The sequence below is a fragment of the Podarcis melisellensis genome (genome assembly GCF_964234715.1).
Source record: "Podarcis melisellensis genome assembly, chromosome: 1".
In the NCBI taxonomy this organism is placed as follows: Eukaryota; Metazoa; Chordata; class Lepidosauria; order Squamata; family Lacertidae; genus Podarcis; species Podarcis melisellensis.
Window position 1 is genome coordinate 108,628,604 of NC_138528.1, and position 13,841 is coordinate 108,642,444.

Here is a 13,841-nt window from a genome sequence, read left to right on the forward strand (position 1 = left end):
TGATCTGGACACTATAGTTCTGTTGATGCCGTCTGGAACATTATTAGCATATATTTTTTGCTGCTGCATCAAACTGTTGACTCATGTTAAACTTGTGGTCTACTAAGACCTCTAGATCCTTTCCACATGGACTACCGGCAATCCAGATGTTTCCCATCTTATACTTGTGCAGCTAGTTATTCCTGCCTAAATGCAGAGCCTCACATTTGTCCCTATTGAAATCCACACTTGGCTATGATGCTCACTGGGTGGTCTTGCTCAAGTCACAATCTTGCAGCCTAGCCTATCTCAAAGGGTTGTTGAAAGGCTTAAATCCTCACAGAAAGACCAATATATTAATGGAACAAGTGCCTTAGCATTATAGAAAAACTTTGATATTTCTCCTGAGGTGGTATGGTTGACAGGTACCTATAAATGTACAGCATATACTGCCAAATTCACATGGTAAATGATGCAAAGACATGCTACAGCTGGGTAATATACAATATTGGTCATACTGTACTCAGAGTAGATAATTGATTTCAGTGGGTCTGAGTATGACTTAGTTGGAGTTCACTTCCACCACACATGCACCAAATACAGGGTGCTAATCTTGAAGTGAGATGAATGCGTATCAACACACACAAATGTGTGGAACTGAACCCACAAGTTCTCAAAGAACATATTTTTTCCAACATAACAGTGTATGTGTCCCATCTTCCTTTTAACCCATGGACATTGTATAAGCTCCAAAATTGTTATAAATATTTGGTTATGGGCTCTCCCATTCATTTGGCTCTGGACACATTACTGGCGCCCCCACCAATAGTGATTGAATTCATGTGCATATGACATGGCGCCACAGTTTTAAGAAGGATATTGACAAGCTGGAACGTGTGCAGGGGAGGGCGACCAAGATGATCAAGGGTCTGGAAACCAAGCTTTATGAGGAAAGGTTGAGGGAGTTGGGTATGCTTAGTCTGGAAAAGAAAAGACTGAGAGGAGATATAATAGGCATCTTCAAATAACTGAAGAGCTGTCACATGGAGGATGGAGCAAGCTTGTTTGCTGAGGCTTCAAGGGGTAGAACATGAACCAATGGATTCAAATAGCAAGAAAGGAGATTCCAACTAAACATTGGGAATACGTTTCTGACAGTAAGAGCTGTTTGACGGTCAAATGGGCTCCCTCAGAAGGTGGTGGCCTCACCATCCTTGGAAGCTTTTACGCAGATGTTATGTGGCCATCTGTCCAGGATTCTGTAGCTATGATTCCTGGGTTGTTGGGTCCTTTCCAACTCTACCATTCTATGGCTCTATGACATTAGCCAACATTTGTATCTGCCTTGTAATTTTTGAGAAATACAGCTGTTGGATGTACTTCCCCTCAAACCAGCTTCCATCTGATTTGAAAATGTAAGGCACATTCACTTCATGATGAAACTGTGATGTATACACTCGAGACTGTTTTGACACATGTGCAAATGCCAGCTGTGAGAATAGGCGTTTTCCAGTGGGGTGGGTGGGGGGTAGCAGGTGTAGTTGAAACCAAACAGGCAATGCATATTGGGTGAAGTTAACCTTACTGTGTTCTTAGTTGCTAACCTGTACATAGCCTTTGAGAATGAGAAGCAGACTATGTTGCATGAAACTCAAAAAACAAAAACAAGTTCTCTCCCTATTGCTGGGGGAAATCTCCATCCTTGGCCACGAACCTCTCCTTTGTTGTTACCAATGGCTCTGCTACATTCCCTCACCCCACAGCCTCATTCCTAAATACACTGTACCTATCTGTTAGAAACGCAACGATGCCAGCTTTCAGATAAGAAAAGGGAAATGGGGAGAGGGGCTGGGGAGGAAAGGAACGGGGAAGGCTGGAGTGATCAGGGACAAGGGATCAGAAAGGTGCACTTTCTGCTTGCAGCAGGTGCAAACCTTGCTTCAGCATGGGGGCATATTTTGCTAGCTCTGCCCTATACTCCCCACCCCCCGCGATGCTAACCCCACCTTCCTTGCGTGCAAGGTATTCTCCCGAAGAAGCAGTGATTCCTTTGGTACCGATTTGTCCCCCGCCCCCTCTCTTTCGACCCTGGGTCCCTCCGATCCCCCGGTTAAGGTGGAAGTGGAAGGGGATGGCCGAAGCCACCTTAAACAAAGCCTCGGGCAAGGCGGGCGCACCTCGGCGCTGCAGACCCCCGAAAGCCCCACCGGGAGCCGACGGCCCCTTCCTTCCCGCTCTCCCGGAAGCCGAGCTGCCGACTGAAGCAGGGGGCGAAGAAGAACGCGAGGAAGCAAGGAGGCGACCACGGGGGCTGGGTGGGCGGGGGAAGCGGCTGGGCGGGCAGCCCTCCTCCCGCCATTGGTGGGAGCCCCTCTCTCCCGGGGAGCCCGAGGAGGCGCCGATTGGCTGCCGGCGCTTGTCAGTCGGCGAGGGCCGAGTTCCATTGCTGGCTGGGCGTGCGGCGTGAATCGCTGCTGCTGCTGCCGCGGCGGCTGGTGCAGCTGCGGGGAGAGCGAGGCTGGCGGCGCGGCGGCGGAGGGAGTAGGGATGCTGGCGGAATGGGCGGCCGGGCAGGAAAGCGGCGAGCGGGAGCCGGAACTCCGCTGAGAAGCATCCGCGCTGCTGCTGCTGCCAGTCAAGGGAAGGACGTGAGCCGAGCCCCGCCGGTGAGGTTTGGCGCCGGGCAGGCTTCTTTCTGGGTGTGTGTTGTGGTGTGTGTGTGTCTCTCTGTGTGTATTGTGGCTGTGCGTGAGGGGCACGATCTCCCCGCGCAGCATCCGTTGTTGGAAGGGCTGGACTCGGGCGGCGCAGGGCAGGGGATCGGCCGCTCCCGGGCAGGGCAGGGCTGGGCTGGGGGGCATTGAGCAAGATGTCTGGGCGAGGGGCGAGCGCGGCATGGGCGCTTGGAGAGCTTGGGCGCACTTGGCGGGGCAGAGGCGCCCGGCCGCCTCCGGATCATCGCCCTGGTGCTCGGATGCCCTTCAAGGAGGCTTCGCCTGCAGCCGGAACGCGAGGACGAAGGAGCATCCAGGAAGCCCCGCAGATGGAACTTTATTGGCCTAATTAAAAGAGGATTTGCATGGCGAGGGGAAGCGCGGATTGGCAAGGCAATGCCCTGGGCGCAGGCTGCTGGAGAGCAAGAGGGGTTGCTTGCTTTGGGCTTCTTTTTGCTTCTTGCAAGCGAAACTTCAGCTGGAGCCCGTGGCCTGGCGGGCTTTGCCCCGCAGCCCATGCCCGAAGTTGAGGAGGCGAGCCCTTGGACTGATTTCTCCTAGCAGATTCGAGCTCCTCAGACCTTAGGGTGAGTCAGGTAGGCAGCCGCCGAACTCCTTCCCTGCCCACCTCTGCCTTGGTTCCAATACCTATAGATCCACCGTGTGGATGCCAGGCTTTGGGTTCATCTCGCCTACTTTTCTGGAGCTTTTCCCGTGTGTGTGAGAGAGAGAGTACTATTGGAGGCGTGTGTTTGGCTGGGGGGGGGGTGGAGAAGAGCAAGCTTTTGTTTTCATGTCTGAGCGAGAGAGTTGAGAAGTCCAGTGGCTCTCAGCTGTGAACTGTCAGTTCCCCACAATGGGATGCCGGATTATTTGCCAGCCTGCACTGTTGGACTTCCAAAGTGTATTGATGTCAGGGCAGCTGTTACTTTGCTTTTTTCCCCTCCCAAATAAGATGCAGGGATTTATTTATTTATTTTAAAAGACAGATTGCCAATTAAGAAAACAGCGTTAACCTTCTGTTTTTGTAACCATCTCCGCAGGGGACTGGGTTTGATTTTATTCTCCCACAGAAATTGCGTTAAATGAAAAGGGCTTTTTTTTGTTCCCAACTCTGCTGATGGCTAACGCTGGTTAGTTGGTAGATTTGGAACCTTGCAACTTTGGGAAGTGGATGGGATGCTTGTTCCTTAACAGTTTTTTTTTTTTTTGAGGATTATTATTTTTAAAAGAAGAACACCCTGAATATTGATCCTAGAGGAGGTAATGGTGTTAGTCTGTTGTAGCAACGTTGAAGAAAGGGTCTTGTTGCACCTTTCGAAAAGCTAACTGATCTTGTGGTATAACGTTTCATGGACGAGAAGTCGCTTGCTATCCTATGCAAAAGTAAGTCTGTGAGGTTTATTCTCAAGTAAATGTGCATTGGATTGTGGCTGCAGCCATATGTATCCTCTTGAATATAACAAAATGGGTTGCTTGTAGCCATAAAACCTTTTGGCATGATACATTGTAAGTCTTAAAGATACATCAGAACTTTCCCTGTTTTTTCCTTAGAGATATGCAACCTAATATTAAGCAGTTTTTCTCAGAAGTAAGGTGAAGCAGTGGCGTAGTGGGGGTGCAGGGGGGGCCGGCTGCACCGGGCGCAACATCTGGGGGTTAGGGTTAGGGGGCACAAATCCACGGGTTAGGGGGTGCAAATTACATGCCTTGCCCTGGGTGCTGACAACCCACGCTACGCCACTGAGGTGAAGTAATTCAGTGACACATCAGTCGCCTGTTTGTCTTCTCGTGGTTCTTTGAGGGGTAAATGCAATACAGAAATGAAGCAGAAAAAGCTACTCTGTGCATACTGAGAAAGAGCCAGCTAGTGGTCAAAAGACACATGCCCAAGAGCTACTTAAAGAGAATAGCAACTTGGCTGAGATTTTGGTTGCAGAAAGTTTATTGCAAAATCCCTGACCTTGACTTGCGGATAATAATGTGCAGTTCTGCTCTTGGCATGTTTACTCTAAAATAAGTTCAGTTGCGTTGGGGGGGGTCTTACTTTTTTGTAAGCGTAGTTAGGATCACAGTATTAAATTCTTCCAAACCTTAAGTCTCACCAGATGAGTTCTGGAATTACTGGGATGTGTTGTTTCTTCTTGAAGACTGGAAGCAATAAAACAAAGCCAAACTTCAGCTTATCCAGTGGTCTAATATGTTGCTCTGTTGGCTGCAATCTTGTACACACTTCCTAGGGAGTAAGCACCATGGACCTCAGTGGGAACTTACTCCTGAGTAAATATGCACAGGCTTGGGCTGCACACCATTACGAACACTAGATTCTGAGATGGTTAGTAGTGTTTTGTTATCTTAGCATGCATTGGTTGTTCTCATATCTTTCTTAAAGAGGAACGACTTCATGATGCAAAACATTAACTCTCTAATAGAGCAGTAGCTAACCCTCATAATTACGAGAGGGATCTTTATTTTTATTTTTTATGGTGCTTAATGCTTCTAAATTTTCTGAAGCATTGTGCCACTGATGTAATTAGCAGCCAAACACCAACACATTGGGGAAAGTGTAGCATATCTATGATCTTCCATCTGATGTAGAGTCTAATCTACATACCATTCTAATGATTTGTTAAATAATGGATTGTGATCTGCAGATACCTTGGCCTTATTAATTCAAAGCCAGTGGTGGAATGGTAGGGAGACTGCTCAAATATTTAAGATGGTATTTTGTTCTGCTAAAACCATCTGGTTCCCTGTGGGCATGTTTAGCTCTGAAAAAGTCTCACATAGTTTAGAAGTCTAGGAATGTGCCATGTTGCTTATGCAACCTCCTTCTCTAACACACATGAATTCTCTATTTCCAGGTTGTACTATCCACACTTTCCCTTGATGTCTGAACTGGGTAAACCATGGTTAGCACTCACTAATAATTCATGTTTTGCAAACCGACCTCAAACCATGGTTTCAAGTTGTGCTTGTTTGAGTGTTAGCATCAATCATATTTTACTTGATTCAGACTTGGATGCTGCATTGGAAAGCTGTGGTTAGGGCAACTTAGAAATGGATGAGTAGTTGAAGTATCAGAGAGGGGGAAGAGGAAGGAGTGTTTAAACCCACAATACACTCCCAGACCTCCAAAACATGGTGCAACCTGGGTTACTATGTCTTGGTTGGATGCACAAATCCATTCATAATAGTTGTAAAACTAATGGGAAGTTAATGAAAGCTACATATTGACACCATTGGGCTTTAAAATACTTAATCCTTTGGTCAAATCAGGTTGTCATTAACAGCATGTTTGTGTTTTGCACCAATAAGCTTTTATAGCTGAATTGTAAATATTAAGGGTAGGTTTTAATGCTCAGTGCTTTTCTTGGTCCCTATAAAACACAAAACGTCTGCCCTGCAATGCACTTATCAGAGAAAAATATATTTACTTACAGGAAACAGAACTGAAATGGTACTTTAACAGATTTATGAATTTTTGTCATATGGTGCTAGAAAAGTGTTACACTGATGCGATGCAGTTAATGAAATCTATTTAAGATTTTTTTCGGTAGCTAGGTACATTGCAGAGAACTGTGTGCAGTTTGTTCTATTCCTACTTAGTGCTTCCATTCTAGTTTTTCCTGACCTACACCACTGGGTGCAGTCAGTGTCAATTTTTTCTAGCGGTTTAGTGACATAGACAAATGCTGTGTCAAAAGGCAAGGTTGAAACCCCCAAACTGATTTTCCTTGTGCCTTACATTGTATATTGGGGCTTCAATCCATTGTTCATTTGATTCCTGCTTACTCACTTGGGAAATCCTATTTACTTCAGTGCAATTATTCATCTGAATAGAAATATAGGAAATCTCCCTTATTTTTTATTGTATTGCCTTACCTCTTAAGCTACTGGTCCTTTGGGCAGCAATTGCGATTACAAAATAATGGGTTGTCAACAATGCTAGCCCTACTTGGAGTAAACCCATTAAAACTAAGGGGCCTAAGTTAGGCATGGGTATTAATATCCGTGGGTCTGCTCTGAGTAGGGCTAGCATTGAAAACTACTGGGTGCAAATAAGAATGATATTATAAGAATAAGAATAAAATCAAAGCAACGTAAAAGTAATTCATAACACAAAAGCTCCCATTTCAAAGGCCTGATGAAAGGGGCATTTCTTTGCCCTAAGTGAAATGGATCTGGTAGGGATCCAGCCCTTAGAAGACCGTGTGCAATGCAGATACATCAAATAACTAAGGCACACCAAGTTCATTGAGGCTTCCTCCCTGGTAAGCAGACACAGGACTGCTGCCTCAGTGTATGGTATTGTTATTTTAATGGATCAAGAACTTTTTTTTACATTATTATATTCTTTTGTGTTCAAATTGCTGGATACACCAAACTTAACCACAATAAAGCTGTAAATTCTCCTACTACAGAATAACTATTTTTTAAAAAAATAAAAATAAAAATGACTCAACTACCACAGGGCATATTTGCCATATTTTTTGTGTTTTGTCTTTGCATTAAAATATGAAATGTCAAAAAGAGCATTCAGTTTCCATTCTGCCTTTCAAAATGGTAGAAGAAATATAAGTTCCTTCTGAAAATATATTTGAATCCTATTGCCTGGATAATTAGTGAGCTACAATATTTCTTTGGGGGAAAAAACTTCCTTATTTTCCTCATTGCACGAAAGGGATGTAAACAATTAATTTATGTATGTGTTTGGCTTTTTTAAAAAAATGGAATGAAACAGTCATTTTTGCACATGCCAACCTGCTGCCTGATTTAATTGCCCAAATAAAGATTATATCACAGCACTAAAATCTCAGTGGTGAAATTGGCAGCAATAAAGCGACTTACATGGATACAGCAGGAGAAAACAAAGCCCTTAAATATTGTGTTTGTATACAACAGGTCGAACTACTAAAGTGGTTTTTAAGAACTGCAGAGGTGTTCTTCTTGTTAATTTAGTAATTTTATGAACCCTTCAAAATTGCGTTCTGACTGGCATGGGAAAGTTACTCCTCTTCTTGAACTAAAGTTAATTGGTGACATCTATGTCTCCCATTGAAATGATGTTTTTATAAATGCACATTTTTCAGGCACTCAGCAGACCTCCCACGGGCTACCAAGGCAACCAAGAGATGAAACTACACTGATCTGTCAGTTGCTGCCTTACATCTTCCAAGTTACTTGATGGTTTTCTTTGGGACATGCATAGATTATCCTTCATTTGCATGAAGTAACTTTGATATTGGTTAGAAGAACATTTTTCTAATTTCTCTGATGCCCTCCCACCACTACCTAGTCTGAGGTCTGGGTTCTTCATCCAAGTCTCTCCACATACACCAAGACAGGTGTTTTGATACATAACCATGTAAAGACTTGCAAAATCAGTGCACAACTCAAAAAGACCAGCTGGACAATTGCCATCTAGTAGTCTCAACCCCCAGAAAGAGTGGAAACGCAGAGTATATGAAGGTTCTGGAGACTGATGCCATTGTAGTATTGCTACCTATTTGTTGTATATTATTGTCTTCAGTGTGTTTTGACAAACTAAGTTCTTTATCATTCTTCTTAGAGCAGGGGTGGGGAACCTTTGACCTTTCAGATGTTGTTGGACTTCAGATGTTTCTGTCCAGCCCATCCAGCTCAGCCAATGGCCAGATATGACAGGAGTTGTGGTCCTGTACTGTCAAGAGGACCACAGATCCCCCACCCCATGGTTAGAGAATTGGTCTCTCTATTACCATCTTCTCTTAGCTGACAGTGTCGGTGATGGCCCACATTGCCTTAAGTGACTTGAGTTCATCATACCTGAGAGAACAGATCCATCCCTTTGTCCCATCACAACCTGGAAGATCAGCTGGAAATACCCTGTTATGTTTACAAGCCATACACCAAGCTGCAATGGCATTTATTTATTTTTTAAGACTTATATTCCACCTTTTCCCAAAGAATGGATTCAAGATGGCATACATAGCAAAGCCATATAGGCAGAGAGGCGTTAATGATGATGGCTTCTTAACTTTGGGTTTTGATTCTTTTGTTGATTTATTCAGATGCAAATGTGATTGTCTTCAGGAAGCAGTGGAATACGTTTTCCAGTTGACTTTGTGTATGGGGAGGGAAGAGGGGAATTTTGAGTGCCTTAGTTGCAGTTTGATTACAGTATTTTAACTGCCCAAGTCCTTTGTATGCAGAGAGCAATACATAAGAGGTAAAGAAAAGTTCCATAGGAAGTTACTAATGACATGTAGATGCAGAAAATGTCAGGAGAACTTCTAGTGAGGTCCACAAAAGCAACTGGATCACACTACCACCACAATAAAAAGTCTGCAACTCTGATTGCTATTTTTCTATAATGATGGTTTTCAAACTGTGTTCCCTCTATTAAAACTTTTTTTTAAAGGTCTACACTAAATGATGGATTTTAATATAATTATAAAAGTTTTTTGGGGGGGTTGCAGGAAACCCCCTAGATGATGTAGTCATTTATATTTATAAAAATTATAAAAATTTTGCAAATACAGTTTTAATCAATAACTATATCCTCTAGGGTCCTGGACTTCATTGGAAGTTTCTTATGGCTTTTTTAATGAGAAAGTTTGTTAACTGATAGACAAGATGCCCTAAGTAGTTGTTTCTTTGCTATTGTTGATCTTCCCTTGCAAAGGCCAGCGGCTGGGGAATGTTGAGCAGTTTCTGTTGTGTGTTGTCAACTCCGGAAACAAATAAAAAAGGGCCCTTTGGCAGGCAAAGGGGCCTAGAAAGGTTTTCCCTGTTGTAAATTTGAAAACCACCACTGTAGAATGTAGGAAACAGTGCTAAAAGTGAGGTTTTGACATTTTGGAGAGGCTGGGCACCTCTGCTGCTCATGGACATCTATGGCTGACCCCTTATCCAGTTTCTATTGCTACAGGCAAGAAAGCATCTTTTCATTTCCGTTGGAATTCCACATTATTTTTACACGAACATTTCTTAACAAAGAAGCAGAGGAAGCAAAGTTAGGGTCGCAAATTTGTTTTCCAGGAAACCAATTAGTTCAGTGTGACAGAAGAAAGCGCTGATATTCAATCAGGAAGACATTACAAATAGATTGTCTACCTAAAGCTGTGTCTTTGAGCAGTGCTTCTGAGCTGAGCCAGGGAGAAAGGAAGGATGGAAGAAAGTCTTTGTTCCTAATTATGAGGCTATGTCTCTAAAAAATATAATTAGACAGAGGGCTGGCTGTGCAGCCCAATTCTATGCATGTTTACCCATAAATTAGTCCCATTATCTTCAATGGAGCTGACTTGCTAGCAAGCATGTTTTAGGATGGAATGCTTAGGAATAATACTGTCCATTCAAGGCATGTCCAGCAAGTAAGGCTGCAGTCTTTACTGGCATAATTGGTAGACCAATTACTATGCTTTTGTTGATTAATCAAGGGCACATTTTAATCACTGGGCTGAAAATGAAGGACACCTTTGTTTACTTTGAGACCATTTGAGGTTTTGCCATGGAAATTAAAATTAAAATGCTTAAGAGAGTTGTTTTCTTCTCACCATTTGTGGTATCTTATAAAATATAAACAATGCACCATAATAACTTGGCCAGCCTTGGATTCTATTCATATAATAATAATAATAATAATAATAATAATTTATTATTTATACCCCGCCCATCTGGCTGGGCCTCCCCAGCCACTCTGGGCGGCTTCCATAAAAACCAAAAATACAGTAAAATATCACACGTTAAAAACTTCCCTGAACAGGGCTGCCTTAAGATGTCTTCTGAATGTCAGGTAGTTGTTTATCGCTTTGACATCTGCTGGAAGGGCGTTCCACAGGGCGGGCGCCACTACCCAGAAGGCCCTCTGCCTGGTTCCCTGTAGCTTTGCTTCTCACAATGAGGGAACCGCCAGAAGGCCCTCGGCGCTGGACCTCAGCGTCCGGGCAGAATGATGGAGGTGGAGACGCTCCTTCAGGTATACTGGACCGAGGCCGTTTAGGGCTTTAAAGGTCAGCACCAACACTTTGAATTGTGCTCGGAAACATACTGGGAGCCAATGTAGGTCTTTCAAGACCGGTGTTATATGGTCTTGGTGGCCGCTCCCAGTCACCAGTCTAGCTGCCGCATTCTGGATTAGTTGTAGTTTCCGAGTCACCTTCAAAGGTAGCCCCACGTAGAGTGCATTGCAGTAGTCCAAGCGGGAGATAACCAGAGTCTTGACTTTGTGTGTGTGTGTGTGTTTGTGTGTGTGTGTGTGTGTGTGTGTGTGTGTGAGAGAGAGAGAGAGAGAGAGAGAGAGAGAGAGAGAGAGAGAGACCTCTGGCTGTGGTAATTCTCCCATCTGTCCTCCTTCAGCAGCAGCGGGTGGGTGGCTTTTCCAAGTATCACCCATGGATAGTGCTACTTAACCTGAGAGGCAAAATAGGTGAAATGATGTAGCTAAGTGGTAGTTCATCTCCCTTGTATGCAGAAGTTCCCAGATTCAATCCCCAACATTGCCAGACAGGACTGGGAAAACAACCCTGTCCAAATATCCATTTCTAGTCTGTGTGGACAGTACTGAGTTAGTTAGCCCAATGGTCTGCATTAATATATAAAGCTGCTTTCTGTTTCTGTGCTCTAGCCTGTTTGAAGAAGCATGTAAGATGACATTCTTCTGCAAGCCTCTGCTGATGTTTTGCAGGGAGAGTTTTTGTTGATGCTATCCTTTTGTTGGCTCATTTCCACTTCAGTGCTAAACCTGCTGTGGAGCACATTCTGATTCTAGGTTGAGAGTGTTTGGCTAACTTGCAACAAATGAGTAATTTTTTTTGCCATAGCAGTAGGAATGATTGGAGGATTCAGTCTTTCATTGCTGATCCACCTCTCCTGGACTAATATGTAAATAGGAATGTGGTTATCCAGCAACTTTTGCACTTCTGGGATTCTCCATGTTTTCTGTTCACATGATCACGTTTAGAAATGCATCTTCTGGGAGAAAAATGTGCTTAGAAATTTAAATGTGAATTTTCATGTAGATTGTGTATGTGTGAAAAGAAGCAGCAAATAATGCTGAAGTAATGCACATGCAGGATGGGACAGTCTTATAGGTGAGTGCATGCAAAAGTGATATGAACCAGAAATAGACTAATTCATCCATCCCTAGTAGATTCCCGTTTATGGTCACGGGAGCTTAGATACATGCAATAGAGACCTCCTCTCTGCACTCACAGGGTGGTGTATAAGTCTCATGAAAGAGATAGGGGCCAAAAATAGATTGAATCAACCATCCTTTTGATTTCATATATATATATATATATATATATATATATATATATATATGCACACACATACATAATTTAACAGTGCAACACATCTCAGAAGTAAGTATAAAGTGGGAGTAGGATTGTACCCTAAAGTCTGTAACAGCTGCAGATTTGTTCAATTAGAAGATGGTCAACATAATGGAATTTTTATATCCATCAAAAGTCTCAAGTGGGAGGAGATGAGAGAGACAAGATCATCTCTGAAACACATTTAGAAGCCTCAGAAATTTTTGCAAAGGCTCATTTGGCAGCTTCTATCCTATTATAATCCAAATCCTTTTACTCTGTCCTCTATTTCACGTTGCTAATCGTAGCTCCATTGTGTGGAATATTATTTACAAAATGACAGATGTTCTGATTTTGGATCAACTTTGAATGATGGAGTACTTGAATGCAGGACCTGCTGTCAGTGCTGAATTTAAGCTCACTGTTTTCAGCTCCACTTGGGAGCTTGTAGTTGGGACCTCCAGAATTGAATAAATTTTAGGGGGGCAGCTGCAAGCCCTACTTCTGGCAGGGATCAGCTGCACTCAGGAATCAGTCCTAGCTGGGCTTGCTTCTGAGGCCAGATTTAAAAGACACCAAATGCAAGAACAACTGAGAATCTATTTCAAGGTTTCTGATTGTTGCTTTTGCAGTAGTGATTTTACCTGCCCTACAGCTGATGTGTGTGGTTGGTGGGCATAGCTGAGGGAAATTGTTCCACAGGCTGAATTAGAACCCCTGGTGGGCCTAATTTGACCCATTCACTGGATGTTCTCCAGCTACTTATGTTCCTATGTTTCTAGATTCCAGGATAGGCAAAGTCAAGGGTTAGGGGATACTCTTAAATTAGCTGAAGGAATGTGTAGGTGACATTTGAACTGGGAAAGGTATTATCTTGTAAATGGTAGTAATGCACATAAAATGGACAGGAGTAAGATACTTAAGTGGTGATTCATGTGCTTTAAAATGCATGTGTGATTTTGCTTTGGCTAAAGAATTGGAGGCATAGCATGTTGGGGCTCATGCACACGGCATCCATATAAATGACTAAATTAAAGGAGGATGAATAATTAGGTTGATCATGCAGTTATTGTGTTCTCCTTTGATTCCGTAAGCTTTGTGATGAGTGAAGAAATAGGCAGAACTCTTCAAACATTTCAGTGAATATCAACATCTTTTGGTCTTGTTTTGCGTTGATTCAGCTTAGTTGCTTTTGTGGTTAATTTTACTTTAAAATATGAAACAATGTATCAAAAATACCCACCTGTTTGCAAATGACATTACATGTTAAAACCAAACACATCAACCTCAAAGTAAACCACCTAACAAAAAATCAGAATACCCTCTACCCTATTGAGGTTCTTTGCTATTTTTCTACCAGAGAAGAGTTATGCTTTCATTTCCTTACTTTAGACACTTAAAAAAAAATCCAATTTTTTATCTTTATAGCTAATGTCAACCCAAAGGTAGCAACAGCTGCTTTCCCTCCACAGCAAAACAGAATAGAATCCTATCAGGCTAGAATATCATTAAATATAATTCCCATCCTCAGTCAACTTAACCCTGAGCCCCAAAGCTGACTGAATGAGAGGCTTTACTACAATTTCAAAGGCACCTGGTGGTGGTAGAGAAAAGGCATGGCAGAATCCAAGTACTGGGAAAAATGAAATGCCCAGATCATATTCTATCAAGAGTAGAGTTGGGGGCAGAAATCTGATATGGTTCTCTTTTTAAGGCAAGCCTACCTGATATGCACTTCCTGAAACAATACACAAACTGAAATACAGTTCTTTCTTTCACAGTTCAAACTTATTCAAATGCTGTTATCCAATAGAAAATGCGTAAAAAAATACAAATAGGGAAAGTCTGCATA

The 13,841-nt window shown here is 43.0% G+C and overlaps 1 protein-coding gene across 5 annotated transcripts in view; it reads left to right on the top strand.

Moving 5' to 3' along the window:
* Window positions 1–2,425: 2,425 nt before the first annotated feature.
* Window positions 2,426–13,841, top strand: part of B3GALT1 (beta-1,3-galactosyltransferase 1) — a 319,294-nt gene continuing 307,878 nt past the window's right edge. For 3 of the 5 annotated variants that reach the window (XR_014171295.1, XM_081923629.1, XM_081923626.1), the window contains exon 1: window positions 2,426–2,645. The gene's annotated coding sequence lies outside the window, so the exon portion shown is untranslated. Of the gene's footprint in view, window positions 2,679–2,783; window positions 3,281–13,841 lie in introns of those variants that run through there. The other 2 variants (XM_081923627.1, XM_081923628.1) reach the window with 2 other exon arrangements.